General features: G+C 40.0%; 1 pseudogene; it reads left to right on the forward strand.

The window, feature by feature from the left end:
- The first annotated feature begins 6,951 nt into the window (after window positions 1-6,951).
- On the forward strand, window positions 6,952-7,350 carry LOC127222108 (60S ribosomal protein L22-like 1; annotated as a pseudogene).
- The last annotated feature ends 638 nt before the right edge of the window (window positions 7,351-7,988 follow it).

Below are 7,988 nucleotides of genomic sequence, written 5' to 3' on the forward strand. Positions count from 1 at the left end.
TAGTTTTTGAAAAGGTATACTATTTTTTAAACCATCAACTTTAGAAAGACAAATGGAGGTGTCAGAAATGGGGGTACATTTACTGCATTTGTCTCGTGAAGACCACCCATGCCTCTTGTGACAACACTAAGATGTCCAGAAGTCCAGGTGTTCTAAAAAGTTTAGGTGGGAGAAAAAAAAAAAAGAAAAAATAATGTTCAGGTGGTGCCTTTTAGCCTGTTCTGATCCTAAAGCTATCTGTAAGTGTAGAATTTCTGGCCATATACTTCCTCTGGTTAGCTATCTTTACTTAACAAGTTATAACCAACAGCTGACAAATTCCTCCCAATCATGTACACAAGTTCTTAGGTACTATAATATAATAGATACATATCCATCCATACAGTGAGGAAAAACCTACAAATAAATACCAAGGTGACCAAATAATCCATATTAGTTTGTTTTAAGAGAAGTCATTTCAAAGCAATGTTTAAAATTCTTAACTACATTTAAATGGAAGTTGTAGTTCTGACAGCATCACTTCCCTTGTTGGTACTTGATAAAGATGGCAGCCTGAGAACGTGGAGGTGGCGAGAGGTGAGGGGAAAAAGTAAGGAGAGGACTATGTTCCAAAGGATTATTAAGACCTAAATCAGAATTTTCAATTTTTATATATTGACATTTTTAACTACTTGGTCTGTAACAGTTTCTGTTTTCCACTGATTACTGAAATGTAACATTTTTTTTGTTTTGTTTTTAAGAATAAAAGGGGAATTAAGTTTAAAAAAATAACATGCATGAGTAAAAGCAAACCAACCTGGGGCTGGAGAGATGACTCAGCAGTTAACACTACTGGCTGCTGAACCAGCTTTTTGGAGTCTATTCCCTGTGGTAGGATAGCTTGCCCAACCTTGATACGGGGGAGGGGCTTGTCCTGCCTCAACTTGGTATGCCAGACTTTGTTGACTCACCAAGTAAGGCCTTACTTACTGCCTCTGAGGAGTGAATGGGGGGTGGGAAGGAGATGGACAAGGAGGTGGGAGGAAGGGAGGGAGGGGGAAATGGGGTTGGTATGTAAAATGAAAAATAGTTTTAAAATTAAAAAAACAAGATCACTTGCTGCTCGTGCAGGGATCCCCAGTTCCTATCCTATATGATACCTCACAACCATCATTAGCTTCAGTTCCATTGGATCCTGTGTCTTCAGACCTCTGCCAGCACCAGGCATGAACATTGTGCATATACATACATGCAGGCAAACGCTTACATGCATAAAATTAAACTTAAAAATCTCTAAAAACTCCTCACATGATTCTGGTATTTTTCTGCTTTGAGATTTTTATCCACCTAGTATTTTACTTGAAATGCTTTTATACATAAATGTATGAAATCTGGTTTTATTTTCTATATGTTTTATTACAAAATATATTTTTAAATAAAAAGGAAAATGTATAACTCATGTGTATGGGTGTTTTTGCATGCATGTGTATCTCTGTGCATCATGTGTGTGAATTGCCTGAGGAGGCCAGAAGGGGGTGGCAGATCCCCTGGAACTGGAATTAAAGGATGGTTGTAAGCCACCAAGTGAGTGCCTCAACTCAAACCCAGGTCCTCTGCAGGAGCAGCCAGAGTTCTTAGTTACTGAGCTATTTCTCCAAGGCCCTGAAATGTCTTATAAAGAAGATTTGGTCTGGAGAGATAGCTCAGCAGTTTATAGGCCTGGCTGCTCTTGCTGAGGATCTGAGTTCCTTTCCCAGTACCTACCAGTAGCAGCTCATAAGTGTGCTTCTGCCTCCAGCTCCAAGGGATTCAATGCTTTCTTTTGGTTTACACATACATGTACACACACACACACACACACACACACACAGACAGAGAGAGAGAGAGAGAGAGAGAGAGAGAGAGAGAGAGAGAGAGAGACTTTAAAAGGTCTTTTAGAAAAGAGTATTTGAGACTGACATGGTAGCTCATGTCTTTAATCCCAGCACTCAGGAGGCAGAGTCAGGCAGATCTCTGAGTTCGAGGCCAGCCTGGTCTACAGAGTGAGTTTCAGGACAGTCAGGGCTATGTAGAGAGACCCTTTGAGATCAGAGAGAGAGGAAAGAAGTGGGAAGGGGAGGAGGTAGGAGAAAGGAGAGGAGAGCCTGGGAAGACCAGATGAGGGTGTCTTGAGTTACAGGCAGCCGTGAGCCACTTGATACTGGTGGTGGGACCTGAACTAGGGTCTCCTGTACTATCAAGAGGTGCTCGCAACCACTGAACTACTACTCCATCCCCATAAAATAGCTCTTTGGGGGAAATGAATGGCTATCTCTGAGTTTGAATAGTTAGAGCTGTTATTAGGTTTCATTCCACATTACTAGTTACATTTTTCACTTAGAATGTAACGATTTTCTTTATGAATTGATTAATTGCACTTCTTCTGTTGAGAACTTCCATTTGGGTGGCAGCTATACAGTACAAGTGATGCCTAGCTTTTCTTCTTTGTAGTCTTCATTAGAAGTCAGCTAAAGGAGTTGGGGATTTAATTCTGTGGAAGGGTTGAAGCTCAGTGCCCTGGGTTCCATCCTCAGACCTCCCTAAAACAAAACAAAACAAAACAAAAAAATAGAAGTCAGCTTAAAATGGTCTTTAAAAAAAGAATATAGATATATGTAGTGTGATGTAATGTGTGTGTGTGTGTGTGTGTGTGTGTGTGTGTGTGTGTGTTTTGAGGTGTGTGTCCATGCATGCAAGAGTCTGGGCACAAGTATGGTTATCTGAGGATGACTTGTGGGAGGGAGTCAGTTCCCTCCTTCCTGGTATGGCTTCTGTAGTCCTCATGTTTGGCAGTAAGCATTCTTACTCTGTGAGCCATTTTGTTGACCTCAAAAAATATACATTAGTTGTATATTTTATACATGTACACAGTATACTCCAATCACACTCAACCACCTATGGCTCTAGTCCCCAACTGGTGATCCCCAACTGCCAAGTTGTCCCCACTTTTCCCAAATCTTTTGAAACAGTCTAGACTAAAGCTCCTCACCCAGCCATACAAAAATACTTAACAAAAACATAATAGCACTCTCTTCAATGAAGACCTCTGTTAAGAGTAGGTTGAGCTTCAGAGAAAATCATAATGGACTTTATCTTAGGTCTTTAGAATGTCTGCATTGGACACCAAAACCATACCTGAAATACAATGAGGGTTTATAAGAGACAAGGAAGTTTAAGCCTGTAAAACACTATGATGGTTTTCTTTGTTTGGAAGGCAATTTCTCTTGACATACTGTTATTTCTTCTTCATAATTTAAAGTATTTCTCATGACAAAACACAGGTAAGAAATAAATAGCTGTAGACAAGTGTACATGAAAGCAGAGCATGGGAAGACATTAGCGAAGTCACTTGTAGTTCTCATACTAGAATTAAAAGTATGAACAAGATTTAGTCTCAGTAATAAATATCTTCTGTGAAGTAAGCAGATACCAAATGAGAAACAGGGCCAGGTATAGTGGTGCTTCCTTTGATCCCAGCGATCAGGAGGCAGAAGCAGGTGGATCTCTGAGTTCAAGGTTTATATACTGAATTTCAGGTCAGCTGGATCTTCATGGTGAGACTCTGTAGGGGGTGGGATAGGGCTGAGTGTCTAGTTTAATTAGATAGAGTGCTCAGCCAACACACATGGAGCCCTAGGTATGATCTGGACCATTGAGGGAGGAAGAGAAGGATGAGGGAGGACAAGAAGAAGAGAGACTGAATACATTTATTAATATCTTCTGAGATTTGTGTTCACATAAAGAAAAATATTAATTCAGCCATACATTTTTCAGCATAAAACAGTTTGACAAAATGCTAACATGAGATGCATCTATTAGTTCAAACGTGTTTGAGAACTACTTTTTTGTTATTGTTGTTGTTTTGAAACAAGATTTCTCTGTGTAGCCCTAACTGTCCTGGAGCTCGCTCTGTAGACCAAGCTGGCCTTGAACTCAAGATATCTGCCTACATCTGCCTCTCAGTGCTGGAGTTAAAGATGTGCACCACCACCGCCTGGCTGAGAAAAATTCTAACTTATCCTTTTTGGCAGAAATGGTCAGTTATATCTGTAAGCTTAGTAATTATTATATTATTGTGACAGTGTGATTGCCAGTAGCTACAATAACACAATGAAAATTCAAGCGAGGCGCAGTCTTTAATGCCGAGCAGGCCACTTACTCAGGTAGAGATGAGTAAAGCTGGCTTTCTCTTGATCCGATGAGGAACCAGAGCAAATAGCGCATGCAGTTCAGGAAAGTTACTTTTAAAAATCCTAACAAGACAAATTGATCTGTTACTAATATACAAATACAACACGTTCTTACACAGAAGTCGCCTGGTAGACTAGAAATTGGGAAAAGGCTAATTTCAGTGAACTTGTCACATTACAAACATTCTACTGAACTATAGGCAGATGATTAAATAAAAACAAAGCCACATTACATCATTGTTTCTACCGAAACAGTACAAATTAATCAGCTTTATTGACACATTGTTATGTCTTTGGAAATAGACATCATCTCTTAAACACCTGCCCCCACAACGCACACCTTAGCTTTTCAAATTGAACAATATGGAATTTGATCAACTTGCTTCTGGGGTCTAGATTAGATATTTTAGTTACTTTTTTATTCTTTGAACTATCACTGATTTTTCTCATCCCTTAAAAATGTATATAAGAAATAATTTTCAAATGAATATGTAAATAATAAATGAGAAAAAGAAGAAACCACTCCTTGCCTATTTAAGGCTACTCAGAAAATAACAAAAAATGTTTTAGGAATACGTTGAGTGCTTGATAGACCCTCAAGTGCCCCTGCCCCCGTCCCTCTCCTGCTTCTAAGCCTTTCTGGACTTGAACCCATATCCCTGTTTTGTCACCTCTAGCACTGAGAACAGAGGCACATGCCATTCTGCCTGTCTTCCTCAAGCCATATCTGTTGTTGTTGCTTGTTCTTGTTTTTCAAGACAGGGTTTTTCTGTGTAGCCCTGGCTGTCCTGGCCTTGAACCCACAGAGATCCACCTGTATCTGCCTCCCCAGTGATGGGATTAAAGTGTGGCTGGCCACTGTGCCCGCCGGGCCTCCTCAAACCATTTTCTTCTGTTCTTTTTGCTTCTACTTTCTTGTGCATCCTACAAGATGTTTCTCAGTTTACAATAGGGTTGTCTCAATTTACACACTGTGAGATAATAAACAGTAAGCTGAAAGTACATCCATACGCCTAGCCTACCAGACACAGCTTACCCTCACAGCACACTAGAATTTCAGTACTCTTTCTCCATGATCATGAGACTAACAAGAGCTGCAGCTGGCAGCTGCTGCCCAACACTGTAAGCAGCAATTATGCTACATATTGCTAGTCAGAAAAAGCATTAAAAATCAAAATTCAAAGTGGTTTCTACCAAATGTGTAAACAAAAAAAAAAATGCAGGTGAAGCCACTATGAATTGGGAAATGTCTGTATTGCATTTGGTAACTGTACATATAACTTCCACTATGGCAAGCATTGTTTTTTATGTAATGTTGTTAGTCTATTTCTAGGACATTAACCACTCCAGCTATATTTATACAATTTGAAAATTAATATAGTATAGCTTCAACTTTTGGGAATTCAGAGAATACTTGTTGATTATTTATTATGGTTTCTAAGAGTTACTCTTCAGCATCCTCACAGAAGACTGTGGACCAAGTTACTCATCAGTCTGAAAATATGACTAGATGGTGTTTTCCTCAGTTAATAAAGAGGTGCATACATGTTACATAATAAACCAGATTTGTTACATAGTCAGAAGTCATCTGGAAAGCAACAGTATCAAATAGGGAAGTTGTTTACACAGGAAGGGGGTAGGAGTGAATCTGCCTTTCCACATAGCAATATATTGCAAACTATAGTAATATGGCTTTGTTAGGAAGCAGAAATAATACATTTCTAAATTACTAAAGGCCAAGTGCAATGAATTTGACATTTGCTATCTATGGTACTGAAATTCCACAGTCATCTCATCTTGACACATAGGATGCAGGATGCGGAGGTGTGGTAGACAGGGTTATCTGTTTAGTTCAAAGTCCTTGACATGTCTTTTGTGTGCGTGCGTGCTCTCTCTCTCTCCCTCTCTCCCTCTCTCCCTCTCTCCCTCTCTCTCCCTCTCTCTCCCTCTCTCTCCCTCTCTCTCCCTCCCTCTCCCTCCCTCTCCCTCCCTCTCCCTCCCTCTCCCTCCCTCTCCCTCCCTCTCCCTCCCTCCCTCTCCCTCCCTCTCCCTCCCTCTCCCTCCCTCTCTCTCCCTCTCCCTCTCCCTCTCTCTCTCTCTCTCTCTCTCTCTCTGTCTTCGTGTGTGTGTGTTTTAGTTATGGTTTCAATTGCTGCAATGAAATACCATGACCAAAAACAAAGTTGGGGAGGAAAGGGCTAATTTGCCTCACACTTCCAGGTCATAGCTCATCACTGGAAGAAGTCAGGACAGGAACTCAGGCAGGGCTGGAACCTGGAGGCAGAGGCCATGGAGGGGAGCTGCTTACTGACTTGCTTTCTCGGCCTGCTTTCTTAAACAACCTACGACCACCAGTCCAGGGGTGGCCCCAACCACAATGGGCTGCCACTAACCAATAACTAATTTAAACAATGGAGGCAGTTTATCAATTAAGGTTCCCTCCTTTCAGGTTACTCTAGCTTGTGTCAAAAAACAAAACAAAACCCAGCCAGTACTTGGGGGCAAATGTATTTTCCATTCTCATCCATTTAGGGCTGGTCACATGATTTTCTCAGACCAATAAGATGTGGAAGCAAGGAGTATGTGTTCAGTTGAGGCTTAAGAAGTGCACCAAGTTGGAGTTTGGGGAGCAAGTGTGATGAAAATACTTTGTATTTGGGGCAGTTGGAAGATTGCCAGGAGTTCCTGGCTAGCCTGGGCTATAATGTGAGACCATGTATCAAAAAACTAAAAGAAGCTCTTCCAACGGCCGCGGGATAAAATGGCGCCGCAGAAAGACAAGAAGCCTAAAAAGTCAACTTGAAGGTTTCATTTGGACCTTACTCATTCAGTAGAAGATGGAATTTTTGATTCTGGAAATTTTGAACAGTTTCTGCGGGAGAAGGTTAAAGTCAATGGAAAAACTGGAAATCTTGGAAATGTTCACATTGAACACTTGAAGAATAAAATCACAGTTGTTTCTGAGAAACAGTTCTCTAAAATGTACTTGAAATATCTTACCAAGAAATACCTTAAGAAGAATAATCTCCGTGATTGGCTTCGTGTGGTTGCATCTGACAAGGAGACTTATGAATTTTATTACTTCCAGATTAGTCAAGGTGAAGATGGGTCAGAGTCTGAGGACTAGTTGGCCTTTTTAATGCTTAAAGATATTTTTTGATAATACTTTGGAAATAATACATACAAAGTAGCATTTATTTTCCTTTCCCCCTACTCTTATCCCTATCTACCTTTATCCTTTCTTTCTTCATTCTTTCTTCCCCCCTCTGTCTCTGTCTCTTTCTTTCTTCCTTTGATGTTATGAAACATAGTTTTGCTGTGTGGCCCAGGACAGTCTTGAATTCCTCATCTTCTTGCTTCTGAGTGCTAGGATTACAGGTGTGCACAATCCTAGTCCATGACTAAGATTACAGACATCCTCTAACACAGTACATAAAAATTCAATCTATTAAGGAAGTAATAATGTACCAGATGTAAAAATATTCATTGTAAATATAATATTCAGTGTAAAAAATATTCATAGTAAAAGTTGGAAATAACTTAAGTGTTATTCATCAGGAGACTGATCAGTTGGTATGGTGGCATACATTTGAAATTCCAGTATTTGGGAGGCGATGTAGGTACATAATCCAATTAGAGAACAACCTTGATTACACAGTAAATACCTGGACAGTTTAGAACATAGCAAAATTTGTTTCAAAACAAGACAATGTCACCAACAAAGGGGAAAAATATCAACACAAATCAAGCCAGAAGATTAATCAATAAAGTATAGAACAT

The sequence above is a fragment of the Phodopus roborovskii genome, unplaced genomic scaffold (genome assembly GCF_943737965.1).
Source record: "Phodopus roborovskii unplaced genomic scaffold, PHOROB, whole genome shotgun sequence".
Classification (NCBI taxonomy): domain Eukaryota; kingdom Metazoa; phylum Chordata; class Mammalia; order Rodentia; family Cricetidae; genus Phodopus; species Phodopus roborovskii.